The following is a 20,452-nucleotide window of genomic DNA, read 5'->3' as shown; positions in this document are numbered from 1 at the left end:
TTCACAGCGTTATTCACAACTGCTAAGCCATAGAAACACGCTAAATATCCATTGATGGATGAATAAAGAAAGAAAATGCAGTGTATGTATACATCAGATAGAGAAAGACAAATACTTCATGATCTCACTTACATGGGGGATCTGAAAGCATCAAACTCATAGAAACAGAAATAGAATGGTGGTTGCCAGGGGCTGAGTGGTAGGGGAAATGGAGAGATGTTGGTCAAACTTTCAGTTATAAGGCTAATAAGTTCTGGGGATCTACAGTACGGAATGGTGACTATAGTTAACAATACTGTATTGTTTACTTCAAAGTTGGTGAGAGAGTAGAGCTTTAAAGTTCTCACCATGGCAACGACCAAACAGAAATTATGTGACACGGTGAAGGATGTGTTAACTAAACTTGTTGTGGTCAACATTTTACAATACACATGTATCAGATCGTCTCATGGTACACCTTACACTTTCACAGTGTTACAAATCAATTACATCTCAATAAAGTTGGGGGGGGGAATCATTGCAAAGTCTGAGGAACAATCAGATCCCCATATCCCACCCTAAAAAAAGTGCTGTGCTCTATATATACTCTTAAACAAGGCTATGCATATTTCTAAATTTCTGTCACTATCACTCTTCCTTCTCATACATGTCCTTGGATCAAGCTTATTTTTATTGCTTGAATTTTCCTGAATAACTTTTTGTCTGCCTGAGATATCAGTTTCTGAGAGACGTTAAAATTTCTCACCATCAGTGAAATTGTCTGCCATTATGATATCTCTGCCCAGTTTTCCTCTATATAGTTTGCAAATATGTTGTTCGGTACATGCAGGTTCAGGATTGCTATATGTCTTCCTGGAGAACTGTTGTTGTTTTAAACATTATCTAATAACATGACTTTTCCCTAATGCTTTTCTGCCTCAAAGTCGATTTTCTCTGATACTGACATTGCTTTTGCCTTTGCTTTGTGACTTTGTTGTTTTGTAAAATCTTTTACATTTCTGTATCGTTATCTTTGCATATGTCCCTTATAAATAGAAAACAGGTGAAAATGATTTGCTTGTTTGTTTAATTAGCTTTTCATTTTAAGGTAATTGTAGGCTTATATGCAATAGTAAGAAATAACTAAAGTAAATCCCATGGACCCTTTACCCAGTTTCACTCAATGTGAACATCTTGCAGGACTGTAGTCCAATCATCACAACCAGGATATTGATGTAAGCTCAGTCAAGGTACAGAAAATCCCCATCACCACAAGGACTCCTCATTTAGCCTCTAATGGCCGTTCTCACTTCCCTTAGCCCCTTGGAACCACTAATCTGTTCTCCCTTTCTATTTCTCATTTCAAGAATGTTACAGAAATAGGCTCATACAGTATGTAACCTTTTAGGATTCACTTTTTTTCACTCAGCATAGTTTTTAAAGATGTATCCTGGTTGTTGTGCATATCAAAAGTTAGTTCCTTTTTATCATATGTACATGGTGTGTACGTGGTACAGTTTAACCATTCACTCTTTGCAGGACATCTGGGTAGTCTCCAGTTTTTAGCTATTATGAGTAAAATAGCTGTAAACATTTGCGTACAGATTTTTTATGTGAACACAGTAAGTTGTCTGGGATATGTGTTGCCCAGGCATGCAATTACTCGGCCATACAGTAACTGCATGCTTAGCATTTAAGAAACTGCCAAACTGTTTCCAGAGCACCTGTACTAATTTACACTCCATCAGCAACGTATGAGTGATGGGTTTCTCCACATCCTCATCACCATTTCGTGTTGTCACTGTCTTTTATTTTAGCCATTCTGATGGGTGTGCAGTGACTTGCATTGTGGTTATAATTTGCATCTCACTAACGGCTAATGATGCTGACATCTTTTGAGGTACTTATTTGCTATATGTATATCTTCTTTGGTGAAATGTCTCTTTGTGTCTTTGACTGCTGTCCAGTTGGATTGCTTGTTTATTGTTGAGTTTAGAGAGCTCTTTATATACTCCAGATAATGGTCCTTTATCAGATCAGATACGTGATTTGCAAATATGTCCTCTTGCTCTGTAGCTTGTCTTTCATTCACTTAGTGTCTTTGGCAGAACATTTTTTTTTTTTTAATTTTGAAGAGTCCTATTTATCACATTTTTCTTTTATGGATTTTATTTTTGATGTTGAGTCTAAGGACTCTGCCTGGCCCTATATCCTGTAAATTTTTTTTCTCTCTTTTTTTTTTTCTTTTCTTTTAACTTTCATGATTGTACAAGTACCTCTCATACCCGTTTTGATTTAACTTTTTATAAGGCAAGAAACTTGGGTCAAGGCATTCTCTTTTCTGTTTTGGTTTTGTTTTTTTGCCTTTGGAGGCCCAACTGCTCCAGTATGATTTGTTGAAAAAGCTATGCTTTCTCCATTGAATTGCTTTTGATCTTTTGTCAAAAATCATTGGACATGCTTGTGTGGGTCTATTTCTGAACTCTCTACTCTGTTCCATTGATCTATGTGTCTATGGTCAATATCATGTGTTCTTAACGTTTACAGCTGTATAATAAAATAAAATTGGCAGAATGATTACACCCAACTTATTGCTCTTTTAAAAAATCTTTTAAACTATTTTAGTCCCTTTGCTTTTCCATATACACTTTAAAATAAACTTGTCTATATCTACCCAAAAAATTTTGCTGGGATTTTGGTAGGAATGATATTAAATCTACGAATCAGCATGTGGGTAACTGATACCACTACGCAGTTGAGTCTTCCAATCCATGAACACAGTATATCTCTTCATTTATTTAAATTTCCTTTGACTTATTTTATCAGTTTTATGTAGTTTTCATCATACAAGTCCTGTACTGGTCTTATTAATTTCACACTTGAGTATTTCACTTTTCTGAGGGATTTCAATGATTTTATACTTTTGATTTGGGTGTCCATATCTTCATGGTTAGTATATAGAAATAGAATTAATTTGTCTATGTTTGTCTTTTATCCTGTGAGTTTGCCAAACCCACTATCTCTAGGAATATTTTGTAGATTTCTTGGGACTTTCTACTTAATTGTTTACTTTCATTGTCTTTTTTCCTATTTCTTTTACTTTCAACATCTCCATGTTGTTATCTTTATGTATAACTCTTAAAAATATTATATAGATGGGGACGATTTGTTTTTACTCATACATATTTTTCTTATAAGTAGCAAATTTCATTCAGTGATTCATTGTGACTAATGATAAATTAAAGTTTAATTCAATAATTTTATTTTTTATTTGGAACAATTTTTAAATTATTTTTGCCCTTTTATTTTGCCTTCTTTGGGTTCATTGGATTATCTTTATTATTTTTTTATTCTCTCTTCTTTGATGATTTCCTTCACTTTTAAAATATATATTTGACTTAACAAAATTCAGTCTACATGACTATTCCTTTGACTATTACACGAACTATAGAAATTTAATTCTCTCTCCCCACTTTCACGACATTGTGGTCTAACATTTTAGTATCCTCTTATTTCTAAACCTGTCTAAAGCCTTATGATAATTATTCACTTTGTTATAAATCTATATGCAGAATTAATCAAATTTTTACCTATCATTGTTTTTTACATCCCTCCCCATCCCAAATTTCAGTAGCCTTCATCCACATGTGTACCCTTTGACAGTTCTTTCAACAGGAGTCCCTGAGTGATACCTCTCGTGGACTTCTTTTGCCTGAAACGTCTTACTTCACTCTTGAATCAGCATTTAGCTGTGTATAGAACTAGGCTGATATTTATGTTCCGTCCAGGCGTTGAGGCTATTCTTCTGCTATCTTCTTACCTTTGGTGCTGGAGACAAGAAGTCTGTTGTCATCCTAATTGTTAATCCTTTCCAGACAATCAGACTTTTCTTTCTGGTTGCTTCAGAAACTGGCCTTGCCCTTTTCCAGTTTCACCACATGTGTGCAGAGATGTGGATTTATTTTCATTTGTATTTCCTTCTCAGACTCAGTGTGCCCTGGCCCAAGACTGGGGACAGCTAGAACTCCATCTTCTTCTTTCAGCATCTTTAGTTTGATGCTTCAGTGAATTAATAGTGTGAAGGAACTTTCCTTGGACTTGCCTTAAATAAAGCACCCTTGGGGCTCAAGTCACAGGCAACAGCACACAGAAGATGCAACAACAGCGACAGAGCGAGCTTAGAAGCAGAAGTCATATCTGCTGTCAATCTGCAGAAGAAGGAGGCGGTCTTTGGCAAAATATACCCTGATGTTTTAACAGAACCCCCCATTAACGGGGGACACTCACTGCTCTGCTCTGTGCTACCTCTTCTTTGATCTTGGCTTAGTTCCTTTGACCAGGTACAGAAGGAAAGGCAAGCAGGATCATCTTCAAGCTCCCTTGCGCTGCTAACATGCTGAAACATATATGGTCTCTCCAATGTCTTTCCAGGGCTGAGATGATCATTCTGTCTCGTCCAAGTGCTCAGCAACTAGTGTAAGTACTTACTTGGTGTGAGAACGAACGTGCAAGGCATCCTCTGCATCTGTCTTATCGTCGAAGGCTTAGGTTCTGGCACTGGAGCTGCCATGCCTCCTCCCCACCAACTTCCATCTAAAGTGATGCGCAGGGTCCACATCTCATTTCCTTGACAAAAATGTTAACGGCATTATCTTATGCATGTGCTGTACAGATAAGGGAAAGTCACTTTAAACAATCTGTTCCATTCACTTTGGGTTTATGGGCTTACGTCTTTATTTTTAACTCAGCAAAGCTATGGTCTTTGTATTGGAGATGGCAAAGCCAGTCCCAGTCGCCAGCTAGGTGAGTGGGTCACCTTCCATAGTGTGTGAATTTGTTATTTCCTCAAGGAATTTCACCGTCAACTGAAGAAATGAGACATTCTCTGTTCTTCCAGGGAAAACACATCTTGTCAATTTTTTGTACGGAAATCCCCTACAAAATAATAAATGTTCGGCACCCAGCCTGGTTGGTCCATTCCTCTGTGGAGTATAAACCTGAGGTAGCTTTATTTGTGGAGTGCCTCAAGTTTCTCCTCCCAGCGCAAGGGTGACAATACGACTTTTTGTCCCCATATTTTGACCTCAAGAATAAAGACAGCTAACGTTCACCAAATCCTAACTCCCTACCAGGCACAATGCCAAGCACTCTATATGTCACCTTTTTTTCCAGCCCTTATAACAACCCTCTAAGATATGTACTGTTAAATTTTCTCTTCATGTATTAGGAATTTGAGAATTATTAACTTGCCTAAGATTGTCTATCTTGAAGGTGGCTAAGCAGGATTTTGACTCCAGGTTTGCCTGAATCCAAAATCAGAGCTTCAATGTCTAGCATTTACCCCCTAGTTAGCAATACACAAAGAATTGCTGTGTCCACTGTCCTGAGTGCTGAACTGAGTGCTGTCCCAACTCCGTAAAAGGTGAGGCAATGAACTTAGAGGTGGCAAAGCAGAGGCATAATGATGTTGAGACACCTGCTTACTTGACTCCTAAACTCGAGCTCCTAACCACTGCACTTGAGGGCAATTCTCCTGTGAAGATGCAGCAGGAAAGATCAACTTTTGTTCACTTTTACAATTTTTTAAAAGAAGGAAAGTGCCCCTGGATGAACAAGAATTGAAGAGTCTTACCAGTTTAATGCAGAATAAAGCAGAACAGGAATTAGCAGTGTATCCTGCTTTGGTGGTGTATGTACACCGTCAGCAGAACGAACTAAAATTCAAAGAGAAGAACTTTGCAAATACATTGTAGATCGCGTAGTAGGGCTCATTCCAGAATTCTTCATGGCGTTGCTTTGGTGTGCTAAAGAACTTCAGGCCACATGCACGCACACCAAGTAAAGTGAATAATTGTAGCAAACGGCCTACATGTTCGTGGGGGAAAATAAATGAGGATGAGAATTACTCAGGCAGAACAAAGAACCTGGGAATTCCACTTCTAGGAATCGATCCTGTGTTACATGATCTACGCACAAGGCTGTTTGTTGTAGTTTTGTATGTGCATGTCTAATAGTGAAAAATTGCTAATGAGCGAAATGGACTTTATTAAATTAATTACAGTGCACACATAATATGGAATACCAGACAGCCTAAAAACACGTTAGCTTTGACATGGAAAGGTTTGAAAATCTAAAAGTCAGTTGTGGAACAAAATGCATGGTTGAATCCCAATTATGTCAAAAATATTCAAATCTGTCAGAAACAGGTATGTATGTATCACACACGTTGAACCAGAGGGAGACTATGTTTCTAGCACGATTTGGCCATTAGCAATGGAGACCTTTTCTTTATTGTGGCAATCACTGAAAAACTTCAGCTGAAAACTATTTGACATCTCAATTACTCATGATTCATGTAATCAGATAGAATCAATTAATAAAGTCAAAATATACAGAGCGGCTAAAAATAGCAGAGCCAGCGCACACAGTTATGCGGGTATAAGCAGAAGAGGAAGGAACCACAGTACACACCTAGCGATGAACACCTGAGAGTGATGTGAAAAGTAACTTTGCCGGGTTAATTACTGGTGCATTAGGCAGAATGCAATCATTTTGTTGGGAGTACAATATTTTTACTTTAATAGGCATGTGGGACAACACAGGAAAGGAGATAAGGTGAAAAGCACCGGGGATGTGGCAAACCCTGGTCGCAGGACCTGGCAGGTACGGAGGGAAGCAAGCAAGCTCTCATTCATCAGGTCAGCTGCGGCTTCATCCTTGCAGAAAGCCAGGGAGCCTCGTGCAGTCGGCAGTTTATCCCGCTAGGTACTCAGGGCTTCCTAGATGCTCGGCCTGGGAACACACAGGTGAGCACAAGCCAGCAGTCATGCCAGCTTTCATGGGTGTGTAGGCCAGTGGGCTAGTGGGGCAGGGACACACGTTAATTAAATAGGTACAGGGGTCTCCGTATAAGCACAGACTGCAATGAATATGACAAAGAAGTTTGTTCTGAATGATAACAGGTAGAGATAAGAGAGAGCATTGCTCCAAAAGGGTGTTTGAACCCAGCCTTAAGAATGGATAGGAAAAAATGCAATTAAACAATAAAAAAGAATAAGGTAGGAAAAATAAAGTTAGAGTGGGGGAGGGTGGAAATGCAAATGGGGGAAGAACATTCTAAGCACAGAAAACAGAATGTTCAAACATCTTTGAGAACTTTATCAACATTCATCAACTCAGGCGGTTCTCACTACTTTTTAGATAGGTAGATAACACTTCACTTTCATTTCACTTCATTTTCTCATTTTACAGGTGCAAAAACAGACGCACAGAGATTAAGTAATGTGTCCAGGATCCACAGGGCAGATCCTAGCAGTACCTCTGTCTGTCAGAGCTCAGCTCCACCACCTGCTGTGTGACCCTGGCAAGTCACCTGCCCTCTCTGAGCCTCACCTCTCACCTCTGTGGGAGGGAGCTGGCAGCTGGGAGCACTGTTTGTAGGAAGTCTTGTTCTTTTTTTATTGATCTTTTTTTTTTTTTTTTATTGACGTCTAGTCAGTTTACAATGTTGTGTCAATTTCTGGTGTGCAGCATAGTATTTCAGTCACACATATACATACAGATATTCATTTTCATATTCTTTTTCATTATAGGCTACTAAAATATATTGAATATAGTTCCCTGTGCTATACAGAAGAAACTTGTTGTTTCTCTATTTTATACATAGTAGTTAGTAACTGCAAATCCCAAACTCTCAGTTTATCCCTTCTCACCCCATTTCCCCCCGGTAGCCATAAGTTTGTTTTCCATGTCTGTGAGTCTGTTTCTGTTTTTCACATAAGTCCATTTGTACCTTTTTTTTTAAGATTCTACATGTTAGTGATATCATATGGTATTTTTCTTTCTCTTTCTGGCTTGTTTCACTTAGCTTGATAATCTCCAGGTCCATCCATGTTGCAGCAAATGGCATTATTTCATTCTTTTTATGGCTGAGTAGTATTCCACTGTATAAATATAGCACAGCTTCTTTATCCAGTCATCTGTTGATGGACATTTAGGTTGTTTCCATGTCTTGGCTATTGTGCATAGTGCTGCTATGAACATTGGGGTACATGTGTCTTTTTGAGTTAGTTTTCTCTGGATACATGCCCAGGAGTGGGCTTGCTGAATCATACGGTAAGTCTATTTTTAGTTTTTTGAGGAATCTCCGTACTGTTTTCCATAATGGCTGCACCAAACTATATTCCCACCAGCAGTGTAGAAAGGAGGTCCTTTTCTTGCGTGTGAGGCTCGGGCAGAAGGCAGAGTCACTGTCACTAGCGTCATAGGGTCAAGGTACTTCCCCAGGAACCAGCACTAAGAGGGCAAGCGTCGTGAAGTGCAGAGTGGTGCTGAGCGCCTCAAGTACGTGATCCGTCCCTTGAGACGTGCACGCGATCATGTTCTCACGGCAACACCGCACAGCTCTGCTTAGAGACAAGACACTGGGATGAGGAAGGGGGAGCAGCTGGTCCAGGATCACGCAGCTAGTACTCAATGGACCAAGACTCAAACCCAAGTCTGAGGATGTCTGCAGCCCACCATGGCCACCATGTCCCCCTTTGCAACACTGCCTGGACTGAGGTCCTTCCTGGGACTTTGGCCTGAGCACTGCCACCCAGGCCAAGCGCCCGATGCAGGACTCTGTCTGCCAGGGGAAGGGGCACCTTGTCACATCTGAGCAAAGGGGCCTTTGAACAAGCTGTGGCCTTGCCACATGTTCTTTTTCTCAGCAAAGCTACCCTGAGGGCCCACTTTGCTGGAGCAAGATGGGTTTCCCCCAAGACTCAGTGTATTTAGATGACAAGCAGAGACTCTCCTTGGCCTTACATTGGCTAGATCTTTCCTTCCACAAATACACGGGATGAGTGTTTAAAAACAAAAGAATAAAACTGAATCCCTGTTATTTCATAGCCAGGGTGTGGCAAGGCCTGAGAGTTCCAAGTTAAAAAATGACCCCCCAGATACAGCGGGAGAATGTGTGCAGGAGTCTCTTAGCTCTAGAGGCAGTGCCAGCTGGGAACTCACACACCCGGGGAGGCGTGGGCCAGTGCATCCTCCAGTGCCCACCTTCCAAGGTGCAAGAGGACGAGGTGAGCGAGGTGACTCCCACTGTCAGACAGAACGTCATACATGATGCCCTGCGGGTTGATGTCATCCCTCTCCGGGTGATAAGGTAAAGGAACAGAAATCCCTGCTCTGAGGGAGATGTGGTCAGTTTCCTGGGTGGGACAGCAGAAGAGTGGTGGTTAATTGTGTGGACTCTGGGCCAGACAGCGAGATTCAGATGTTCAGTTTCCATCTCTCACTTAACTAGCGCTGAGACTGGTAAGGACACTCGCCTCTACAAGCTTCCATTTCCTAAACTTTAAAGGGGATTGCTAGCCACTTCTTCATAGCACTGCTCCTTGGCTGCAGTGATCCAAAGCAAGGGTGTATGCAGAAGCCCAGACACTGCCGGTGCCCATCTAGAATGTTGCCCATCACAGTTACTACCACTTGCCCTTAGCAATGAGGCACACTTTCCTCACCAAAATGAATGATCAGCTTCAAGGTGGGATGTTGTCTCAAATCCAAATGATCTCTCACCAGAACATCTCTCCTCCTTTTCAAATCACTAAATCCAGATTATTCTCTTTATAGATCAGTGCCCATTTCACCTCTTTGCTCTAGCCTGGTCTTAAGGACTCTTCTCTGGAATCCCTTAGAAACTTCCTTGTACCATTCATCACTGTGTGTCCTAACTAGCAGATAACTTGCCTGCTCTTCTATTGAACAGTGAGCATTCTGCAGCCAGGAATTGCATTTTATTAAGTTCTGTCTCTTTAGTGTTCAATTCCATGCCTGAATGTCGTAGATTTCCTATAAATATTTACTGGATGACTGCGTAAATGAGTGAATGAAATAGCCTAAGAAGACGCATTATTGAAGTGGGAGAAAAAGAGGCCAGTGAATGAACTCTCTGAGCTCTATGTAAGCCGCAGCAGGAGATCTTGGGCAAGTCATTTGGCCACTGTGTCTAGATGCACTTATCTGTAAAGCAGCAAATGACACGGACCACATTTGGACTTTCAAGATCCTTTGGAACAACTAAGAATTGCAGAGTGCTAAAAAGAAAAAAAAACTGGAAGACAACAGAACTGCCCCTGCCCCTCCCCCCCCCCCAAAAAAGCGGGAGGAGGGGATAATTCACAGCAGCAGATGTGCAGGTCATTGAAACAGCCCACACAAGCGCGGCATTGTGTGTTAGCCGCGTCAGACTTGGATCCAAATCTGAAAGATCACGGGCTGGGCACTGCCCCTTTGGCACTGCAGGCAGGCAGGTCCCTTTGGGTCAGTGTTGGGCCCCACCATCACCTCGCTCAGTCACACCGTAGGTGACATCAGCATCCACGAGTAACAAGCCAGCGTTTTCCGCTTTTATCCACACTTTAAGTCAAACTTGGGGGAGCTGCTTGAAAAGTTGGAAGTAGGTTTCAGGGTCACCCGATGTTCATGGCAATGAATTCTCATAAAACAGAAAGGAAGAAATAGTTACAGATCCTTTTAATCTACCTCTCGCCAGCATTTCTCTGCTGAAAAGTTCTGCGGGTATCTGCTGGGGCGCTGCAATTTAGGTCAATGACATTCATGCTGCCTCTTCGAACAGAATTTTTCGGCAGCAAGTGCATGATTTCCTGTTATGACTGTGGATCTCGGCAGCAGTGAAGTGACTGTAAAGGCTTCCATCCTGTTTGTTTATAATTCTTAACAATGGGCTTTTGGGGAAGGAGGGACCGACGTCGCAAATGCTCTGCCGAGCGGCTCTCGGAGCCGGCGATGCCACCTGAATAATGCATGCCCACTCTGTGTGTGTACCCGGCACCCACCCCAATGCAGGATAACTCTGCCGAAGGCTTTGAAGCACCTGCTCTGAACAGCTCCGATGACAGCCAAGAGTCCAGATAAGATCTGAGCTCTGCCTCCTCCCCACCACCCCGCTTGCCAGGCCGCCCCCATTTCCCTTTTTGCATTTGAAATAAGCTCTGAGACTAAGCCGCCAAGAGATGCTGTCAGAGAGGCGCTTGCTTGTGTGTGGCTCCTATCAGTCCCTTCCTGTCTAGCCCCACCTGGTTCTCATGCCTGTGCTGGCATGGCAAGGGCCACCTCCCAAATGACTGTGCCTTCGGCCCCTCCCCCCGCCAGCCACCCTCCACCCAGAGGAGGCTGGTAGCATCTTTGTAACACAAAAACGGCCATCCTTGGCTGATGCAGCCCCAAAGGCACACGGCTTAGATTCAAAACACACTCCCTCCACAGCGTGCCCTTATCCTGCTTAACACCCGTTGGTGACACTCCGTGTGACAATTTCCAAGTTGTTTTTGAACTTCTTAGCCTAGCACACGAGGCCTTTCCTGACCTGTTCCGCTGCAGCCTCACAGCCCCCTGGTCTCACTGTCCCACCTGCATCCTCACACCTGCTCACCCTGCTTCTGTTGTCCTCTCTGTCCATTAACCCTCACAGCAGCCGCAACCACAGCAATAGAATAGTGGTCAACACTCCCGACTGCTTCGTCGATTCCAGGCACACTATGCATGCCTTTATTGAACCCTCAGAACCACGCTGCTGGGCGTGGACGTTTCCTAGCTCCATCGTGAGGAAGCCCAGGGAGCCTCAGGGTGATAGCAGTTCTCCTCCAAGGTTCACACAGCTAGAACGCTGGTGAGCTCACGTTCCAAACCCAAGTCCGTTATCAACCACAACATCGCATCACCACTTCCTCAACCCTGAGCTTCACTTAATCTTCACCTGTTCTTAAAAATTACTCAAGTTCCAGCAACTCTGGAATGCCTTCTTCGAGGTACAGATCTCCCCTACATCCTTCCCCACTTAAAATTCCACCTTTTTCTCCTTTTTGCACCAGCTGAGATGTTCTTCCTCAGCATGGACAGAGCAAAGCTCTGCCCTCCTCAAACCCCCGTACCGCCCAGAAACCTTTCAGAATCACAAGATACAAGCCAATGCCGTCTCCCTCACACATCTACCGCATGTTCATCAAAACTGGAGTCTTTCCCACCACTTTATTCCACACTACAAATATATATGTGTATTTATAAGTGACCAACTAAGTATAATACTGTTCCCAATATATATGGTGTAAAAAGTGAAAACAAAACAGCTGTGTGACTGACCCAGTTCAGTCCCCCATCTTGGCCCCTTCCCTCACCAGCTGGGACACCTCCCCTCTCTTCTTGTCACTCTCTTATTTTCTTTATAGCTTCATCACTAGTTTGGATGCCTGCAAATTGTTGTCCATCATGGCCTGTGTTTGAATTTCATATACCTGGGAGCATACTGAACAGGTGCTCCTGACAGCATGCTATTTTGCAGAGCTTGTCACCTGTCCATTTTACATTCTGGTTCCATGTTGTTTCTAAGAGTCACCCTTGCTGTTGTGCGTTCCTGTGCTTCCTTTTCCCTGCCGAACAAAATCCTCCTGTGCGACTAGGCCAGGTTGTCCTTAGATGGTCTCTCTAGTGTACATTTGTGTTCTTTCCAGGGATTTGCTACATCAAGCTTCTAGGGACTGATTATTCCACATCTCCCAGATACCCACGTATAGGAGGTCTCCAGGGTGTGCACTGAGAAAGAGGAAGTGCCAGGATAAGGGTGTGTATAATTTCAATGTTACCAGTTAATGGCAAATTGTTTTCCAAAGCAGCCTCACCTATTTGCAATCTCTTGAGAAATGTAAGGGTCTGACCCCAGTGTTCATAGCAGCACTGTATACAATGATCAAGACATGGAAACAACCCAAATGTCTATCAACAGATGACTGGATAAAGATGTGGCATAATTATATAATGGAATACTACTCAGCCATAAAAAGGAATGAAAACATGTTATTCGCAGCAACATGGATGGACCAGGAGATCATCATTTTAAGCCAGAAAGAGAAAGAAAAATACCATATGACATCACTCTTCTGTACAATCTAAAAAAAGAAACAAGGGGGACACTAATGAACTCAGCTACAAAACAGAAACAGGCTCGCAAACATACCAAAAAAATCTTATGATTACAGGAGGAAAGGGAGTGGGAAAGGATAAACTTGGGAGTTTCAGATTTGCAAATGTAAGTCACTATATATAAAAACAGAACAAAACAAATTTCTTCTGTACAGCACAGGGAACTATATTCAATGTCTTGTAATAACCTTTAATGAAAAAGACTATGAAAACGAACATATGTATGTATATGCATGACTGGGACATTGTGCTGTGCACCAGAAACTGACACATTATAACTGACTGTACTTCAATTAAAAGAGAAAAAAAAAAGAAATCTAAGAGTCTGCCTCAGGCCCCCATCATTGCCAAAACTTATTATTGTCGGTTATTTGAATGTTTGCCCTTCTGGCGGATATGAAATAGTATCTTGTTATGATTCTCATTTTTATTCCCCTGTTTACCAGCACACATCTCCTTCACTGTCACTGGACATTCGAGGTTCTAGTTTAGGGAACTGACTGCTCAAGTCTTTTGACCATCTTTCTATTAGGTTGCTTGCATTTTTCTCACTGATACACAGGCGTTCTTTATCCTGTACAGTAATCAGTTTTCAATGCTATCAATATCTTCTCCATTTTTAGAGATTATATTTTCTGTACTTTGCTGTCTTTTGAATTTATTAAACTTTTCTTTCATGGATTTTGCTCTTTGTGACTCGTTGTGAGAAAACTCTCTTCACATAAATTCATTCAATGCGTTATTCTACGTTTTCTTTTATTACGTTTATCGCTTTGCCTTTCACACATAAGTATTTTTTAACCTGAAACTCATTTTGGTGTATATTATGATGTAGAGTTCTAATTTTGTTGTGGACTAAAAATTGTCCCATGCCACATATTTAAAAATCCATATTTACCACTGATTTGTAATGCTACTTCTGCACATAAAATAACACACACACACATACACACACACACACACACACTCTGACTGAATCTGTTTCATTGGTTGGTTTGTTTAACCCGGGAACCATATCACACTGCCTTAATTACTATCATTAAACTAATTATTGATATCTGCACAAGCCAGCCAGTCAACCCCATTCTTCTCATTCAGAAGGATTCCCCCTTCTCTTGCCATTTGCAATTCCATATAGATTTTAGAATCAGCCTGTCAAATTTCACACATATACCCACATGCCCACAAAACCTATTGGGATGGTCTTCAAATCACAACGACTCTGTAGATCAATGCGGAGAGAGTCGTCCTACGTGTGACACTGACTCTTCCAGTCTGTGGACCCACGTTCTCTTCATTTCTGTAAATCTTCAAGGTCTCATAATCACTGTTTTTCTAATTTTCTTCATGAAGACTTTGGATTTATTTTGTTAAATGCATTCATAAGTGAATTAGGAACTTTGTTTCACATTATTGAAGGTAAAATATGAGATAAGGAGTGACAGATAAGCTTGATGAATGAGGCCACATCAACCAGGTTGCATTAGTTTAGTCTTTAAATTTGAGAGTTTGAGGGATAAATTTGGGCAATTGAGATTTGCAAATGACGACCACTATATAAAAAAATAGATAAACGAATTTCTTCTGTATAGCATTAGGAACTATATTCAATATCTTGTAATAATATTTAATGACAAAGAATATGAAAACAAATATATGTATATACATGCATGCCTGGGACATTGTGCTGTGCCCCAGAAATGGACACATTGTAACTGACTGTACTTCACTTGAGAAAGAAAAGAGTTTAGCCTTGATCTCAGACGTGATCCAAAACCAAAGAAAATTTGTAAGTGGCATTTGCAAGGGACTTTTTAGAGAAAAATGTACCGTTGGATTTAAAATAAATATTTATTTAAAATGAGAGAAAAGGAAGGTTGGAAGGAGTCCTGCAGGTTAGGGACAGTGAGCAGCAACAGTGTCAGTGGTGCCTTATGCTACAGTGTGTTAGAGGCAGAGTCTTTGGGTGTTCCCCGGCGAATTTTTCTATCGTTCTGTTATTTTGTCGTACTAAGGCAGCAGTATGTGGAGCAGATTGAGGAAGATAAGATGTGGAGATTGCCTAGAAAAGTTTTTCAGTAGTTGCTCTGAATTGGTGTAAACCTGAACTAAGACAGCATTAGCCATCACAGGCTGGAATGGGAGAGGAGTGTGGGTTGAGAATTATTTCAGAGATTGAATTAACAAGATGTAGTCAGTGTTTTGAGGAGAAGCAAAGTTGATGGCAACCAAAATATTCTGGCTTGAGTGGATGTTGGATGGGTAGTCAGTGGTCGGGATCACTCACTTAGATAAGGAATTGAGGCGTATAGTTGAGTTTAAAGCATCGGTAGAAAGTCCAAAATGAGAAAGCCAGTAGGTACCTGAGTCAGGCGCTCAGGAGGATCTTGGGGCAGGAGGCAGGGATCCAGGACTGATCAGTGCATGTGTAGCCTTGAATTCCATGAGCATCTGGTGTGAGAAGAGAAGCGGAGATGACAGCGTATCTTCAGGGACCACACACGTGTGAGAGGTTGGCGGAGGAAGCAAGTCACAAACAAAGCTGATGAGGAATAGTCAGAGAAGTAGAGGTTAGAGTGGTGAGGACTGTGCTGGAAGAAAAAGGAGAAAATATTTCATCAGAGGGTGATCAACAGCATCAAATGTCCACCCCAAACCCAGAGGCCATCTAAGATGGATCCTGGAATGCATCCACTGGGCTTTGGACTTCAATGAGAGTAATTTCCTGCCAAGTCTACTGCTCCTCCCACAAGATCATGATGATTTCCAAAGAGTTATACATCTCATGATGTGGTTTTAAAAGGTCCCTATTAGTGATCTATGGCTGATAACAAATTACTACAAATATAATTGCCTAAAACAACACACACTTATTATCCCATAGTCCCAGTGAACCAGAAGTCTAAGTGCAATTCAACTGGGTCTTCTGCTTTAAGTTCTCACAAAACTGCAATCAAGGTAGCAGTCAGGGCTGTGGTCTCATCGAGGGTGGACTGGAGAAGGATCTGCCTCCAAGCTCATGTGGTTGTGGGCAGCATTCAGTTCCCTGCAGATTGTTAGATCATGAGCCCCAGTTTCTTGCTGGCTGTCTGCTGGAGGCTGCCTCTATTCCCTTGCCCCGTGAGGCAGCTTACCACACGGCAAGTTGCTTCTTCAAAGCCAGCAAGCGGAGGAATGTCTCTCAGCAAGACAGATATTACAGTTATAATGTAGTAACAGGAGTGACGTTCCATCACCTTTGCTGGGTTTTTTGTTTGTTTGTTTTTGTTTTTGGTTGGAAGCAAATTATAGGTCCTGCCCACGCTCATGGGAAGATGATCACTCAAGAATGTGAACATTAGGAGATGAGAATTATGGAGGTTGCCTCAGAATCTGTGTGTCACAGATCTCTTACCATATTAACCCCACCTTCTTACCTATTCCCCTGTCAGCTGTTGGTCTTTCAAGACCAATTGCTGCCATTATTAGTTTGTACCCAGAGGAATTGGGTCACTGGCCAAATGTGCCTCTGACACAGGAAAATGCGGAGCAAGAGGATGGCCATGTCCCAGGTCTCGGTTGAATCTCTAGGACACGTCCTGCCACATGTGGGTCCTTGGCTTCACGCAGGAGAGAACTCAAGAGCGAGCCACAGTTGAGTAAAGGCAGATGTATTCAGAGAGATGCGCACCCCGTAGACAGAGTTGAGGCTCTTTCAGAAGGCAAGAGAGAGGCCAAGAGGCGTCGGGGTTGGGTGCTCAGTTTAAAGTAAAAGTAGATACACACTCCACAGACAGTGTGGGCCATCTCATTCAGAAGGGAGAGCAGCCACAAGGCACAGTGTTGCTAGTTTTTATGGGCTCGGTAACTTCATGTGCTAGCAAGTGGGAGGATTATTCCAACTACTTTGCAGAAGGGAGTAGGATTCCCAGGAATTGGGCCATCACCCACCCTTTGACCTTTTCTGGCCAGCCTTAGAACTGCCCTGGCACCTGTGGGCGTGCAGTTCAGCAGCCATTGTATTACAATGCACAATATTGAAGCTCAAGGTCTACTGGGAGTTGAATCTTCTGCCATCTTGGTGCTAATTGTCGTGTCGTTCTTTTGATGGCTGTGCCCTGCCCCCTTCCTTCCTGTCTCACCTCTAATGCAAAACTTTTTACCTGGATATTTAAAAGGCTCCAATTATTCACCTATGGCCACTGGCCGTCCATACATCTGCTTCTTACCTGAGTTTCTCTGGACACATTTCTTCCCTCTTCTGAACTTCAGTTTGCCCCTCTGATATAGGAAATAATAGTCCTTCGTCCCAAAGATATTGTCAGATTACAGAATTAATCAGAGTGATTCATACGAACTGCTTAGTGCAGTGCCTGACCCATAGCACTCGCTCCATGGTAGCCATTTCCTGTTTCAGCTAATAGACTGAAGATGAGTGGAAGGCAAGACGGGTGTCGTGTTCGTCCCTGTGAAGCACTATTGCAGGGAAGGAGAAACGCCATGACCACGGAAGATTAATGGAGATTACCCACAGCCATGTGACTGAGGGAAAAAAAATGCAGTGCAATCTAAGAATTTAAATGTCAACAAATGCTGCAGGTGTAACCACGAAGTCCTTCAACTGGATTCTCCCCTTCAACTCTGTGCCTTATTAAATACCCTTTTTCAGTTGCGTTCTTCCAGGCTGACATGCAAGTGGGAAGCGTTGGCCATTTCTAAATTAAGCCTCTGTTTTTCATAACAAAGCTCAAGATGGAAACGCTAAAGAATGGAGAAACTTGGGTCATCCCTAATGTAGAAGCCCAAACAAAGCTTCAGTGATGGGAACACTCAGGTGTGGGATTACATTATGATATGGAGAATTCATGGATCCAATTTTGTTTGTATTCTTATAAGTATATAGATAAAGCATAGGCCTAGAAAATGTAACTCCAGAAGAGCTGAAAACCAATCTTTGAATATTCATGTGATATTGACTGGGTAATTGGAGACATTTTAAAATCCAAATAAAAATTGAATTTTACATTAGAGGCAAGGTTGACCCCAGAGGTGGTTCAGTGAGTCATTCTTCACATAACACTCATAATCTTGAGAGTGTAAGTAGAACTATCTTGATTTTTTTAATTGATAGCTTATAATTAATATAAGCAAGACCCATTAAGACCTGGATTCTCAATGGTAATTGGCCAAATGCCTAAAGAGGAAGGAAGAAAAAATCTTTATAAAGGGCCCTCAAATCCATATGCACAAAAATTATTCTTATTTTTATTTTTTAGTTCCAATAAACTTATACAGAGAAAATAATTTTTTAATCACTTATACAACTAAGTATTGATTCATCACTCCACATGTCTCAGTCCCAGGATGAAGCATGTATTTTCATTACCTTCTTCAAAGTGCACAACAGCCCAGGAGGCAGCTTCTCCCGTTGTCTTCACCTTGTAGATGAGGAAACTAAAGCCCTGAGAGTTTAAGGAGCTGCCTTAGGGACACCCTCTTACAAAGAAGCAAACCTAAAGCCTCAAGCCAGCTCTCTCCAACCCCAAAACATGATTTCTGGTAAACTCAAACTAGCTTAATGACATCATTTGAGAAGTGCTGCTTAAAGGTCTAACTACTATTATGTAGGAATCCATAGGCCATTGTCACGTTGCATGAGATGACAGACATCAGAATAATTAGGAACATTTCTCCACTAATTATATACCTTTAAGTTGAAATATAGGCTGTGTTCTTAACAAATGACCCCTCCAATTTCAGCAGTAACGTCACTTACTTCCATTGTACAATCTGTCTCAGACAATGAGAGTTTCTGAGTGAATATGAGACAATTAGAGATACCAAGATTACGAAGCCCCTGGGTTCTCCATGAGGAGCCTTAGGAAAGTACAGGCTGACTTGGGACAGTCTAGGAATGAGACACTCACAAGGCTGGTTAGTGAAATTTGGAGCAGAACTCACATTTCACATCTACGCTGATGTTTTCCTTCATCCTCCACAAACCTAGGGAGGAAGATGGATTAATGGTGACTGAATCACCTGTTGGACTTTTCTCCTCCTTCCTATGTTTCCCACATCTGGTTGGTCAGTAAATCCCATCAAGTCACCCCACCCCAACTATGTGCCCATGCATCTCCCCGCAATGACTTTCACCGGGATCTTTGTCGTTACTGTCTTTGATCGTCTCCCTATCCCTCAATCTGACCTCCATACCTCCCATCTCCTCCCACCTCCCACCCCGTTGGCCATCATTCCAACCAGCCATAAAGTCATCCTCACTTCAATTTCCCTTCTCTGTACAGTGTGGAAATTTAAGACATCAACCGCTAGCAATTCCACATAATTCGAAGCAATTTACATTCTCACTTCAGTCTGTTGAGAAAACTAAAAATATGTAGGTAGGTTAGAAACCTTCCCCTGAAATATAAAGAAAATTCCAAGTACTAAACAATTCATTATTTTTCTTGTTATGCCTTTTGCATTTATAAAACAACATGGCGACATCTTGTACTTGGCTTCAACCGAGATGCAGCTCCCTATCTCCATCAGCCAAAAGCAAATCAAACCAAAACAAAACGCCAGCTCCTTGGCACTTTTGTTCATTATTTATTTACTTTTCCATTGACTCATTCCATTCATTAACTGACTATCTCACCTATGCATTCTTTGGCGTGTGAATTCATTCACTTATTCCCCCTTTTAAACATTTAGTGAGGACCTGTAATGCTGCAAACATGACAATGAGTCCTAAGCTCTCAAGTGTTTCATGAACTGGTGTCACACAGAATAAATTATTACGGGATCATCGCTGTGACCAAAGCATAAAGAGGGAATGTAAAGGAGAGAACGTCCTTATTAATGCTGGGCGGTATTTTATTATAATGTTTGTTTGGAGCATGGTCAAATAGATTTTCCAGGCAGAAATAGCGGAGATGGGCATCATCCAGGCAACGGGAACAGCACCACAGGGGCTCACAGTCAGGGACTGTGTTCTCAGCACGATGCAGGAACAATGGATGTCTCCATGTGGCTTGAGGGAGAATAAAATAGGAGGGACCAATGAAAGGTGAAATTCAAAGTTAGTGCTGGGTCAGACTTTCTCATGAATCTGGGTGAAATGCTCATCATTTTAAGAAAATGTTCTAGAATGCCATTTTTATGTTCAATTTACTGGGGCCCAATCTCAGTGTTTCTATTTTAATCATTATCAATATGTTTCTTACTAATGCTTCCGGTTATATGCCCTATGGTTTTCCTATGTCAATACTCAATGAACACCTAGGGAATTTGGAACTTAGAAGGCTATTTCTTTAACCTCTTCATGTTAGACAAACTTTAGGCAGATGTAGGTTTGTCCTCAAAATCCCTTATGGCTAAAGTTCCTGTCCCCTATCCTGGTGCTCGGAGACATTAAAAAGGTAAATTAAACCAGCAAACTGTCTGAAAAGCCCCACAGAAAGTGAAAGTGCAGAGTTAGTCCTTCATTCCCCCGGAAGAAAAGACCCCA

This window comes from Camelus dromedarius, chromosome 5, assembly GCF_036321535.1.
Source record: "Camelus dromedarius isolate mCamDro1 chromosome 5, mCamDro1.pat, whole genome shotgun sequence".
Lineage (NCBI taxonomy): Eukaryota > Metazoa > Chordata > Mammalia > Artiodactyla > Camelidae > Camelus > Camelus dromedarius.
The sequence above is the reverse complement of the archived record's forward strand: the minus strand, read 5'-3'. Positions refer to the sequence as shown.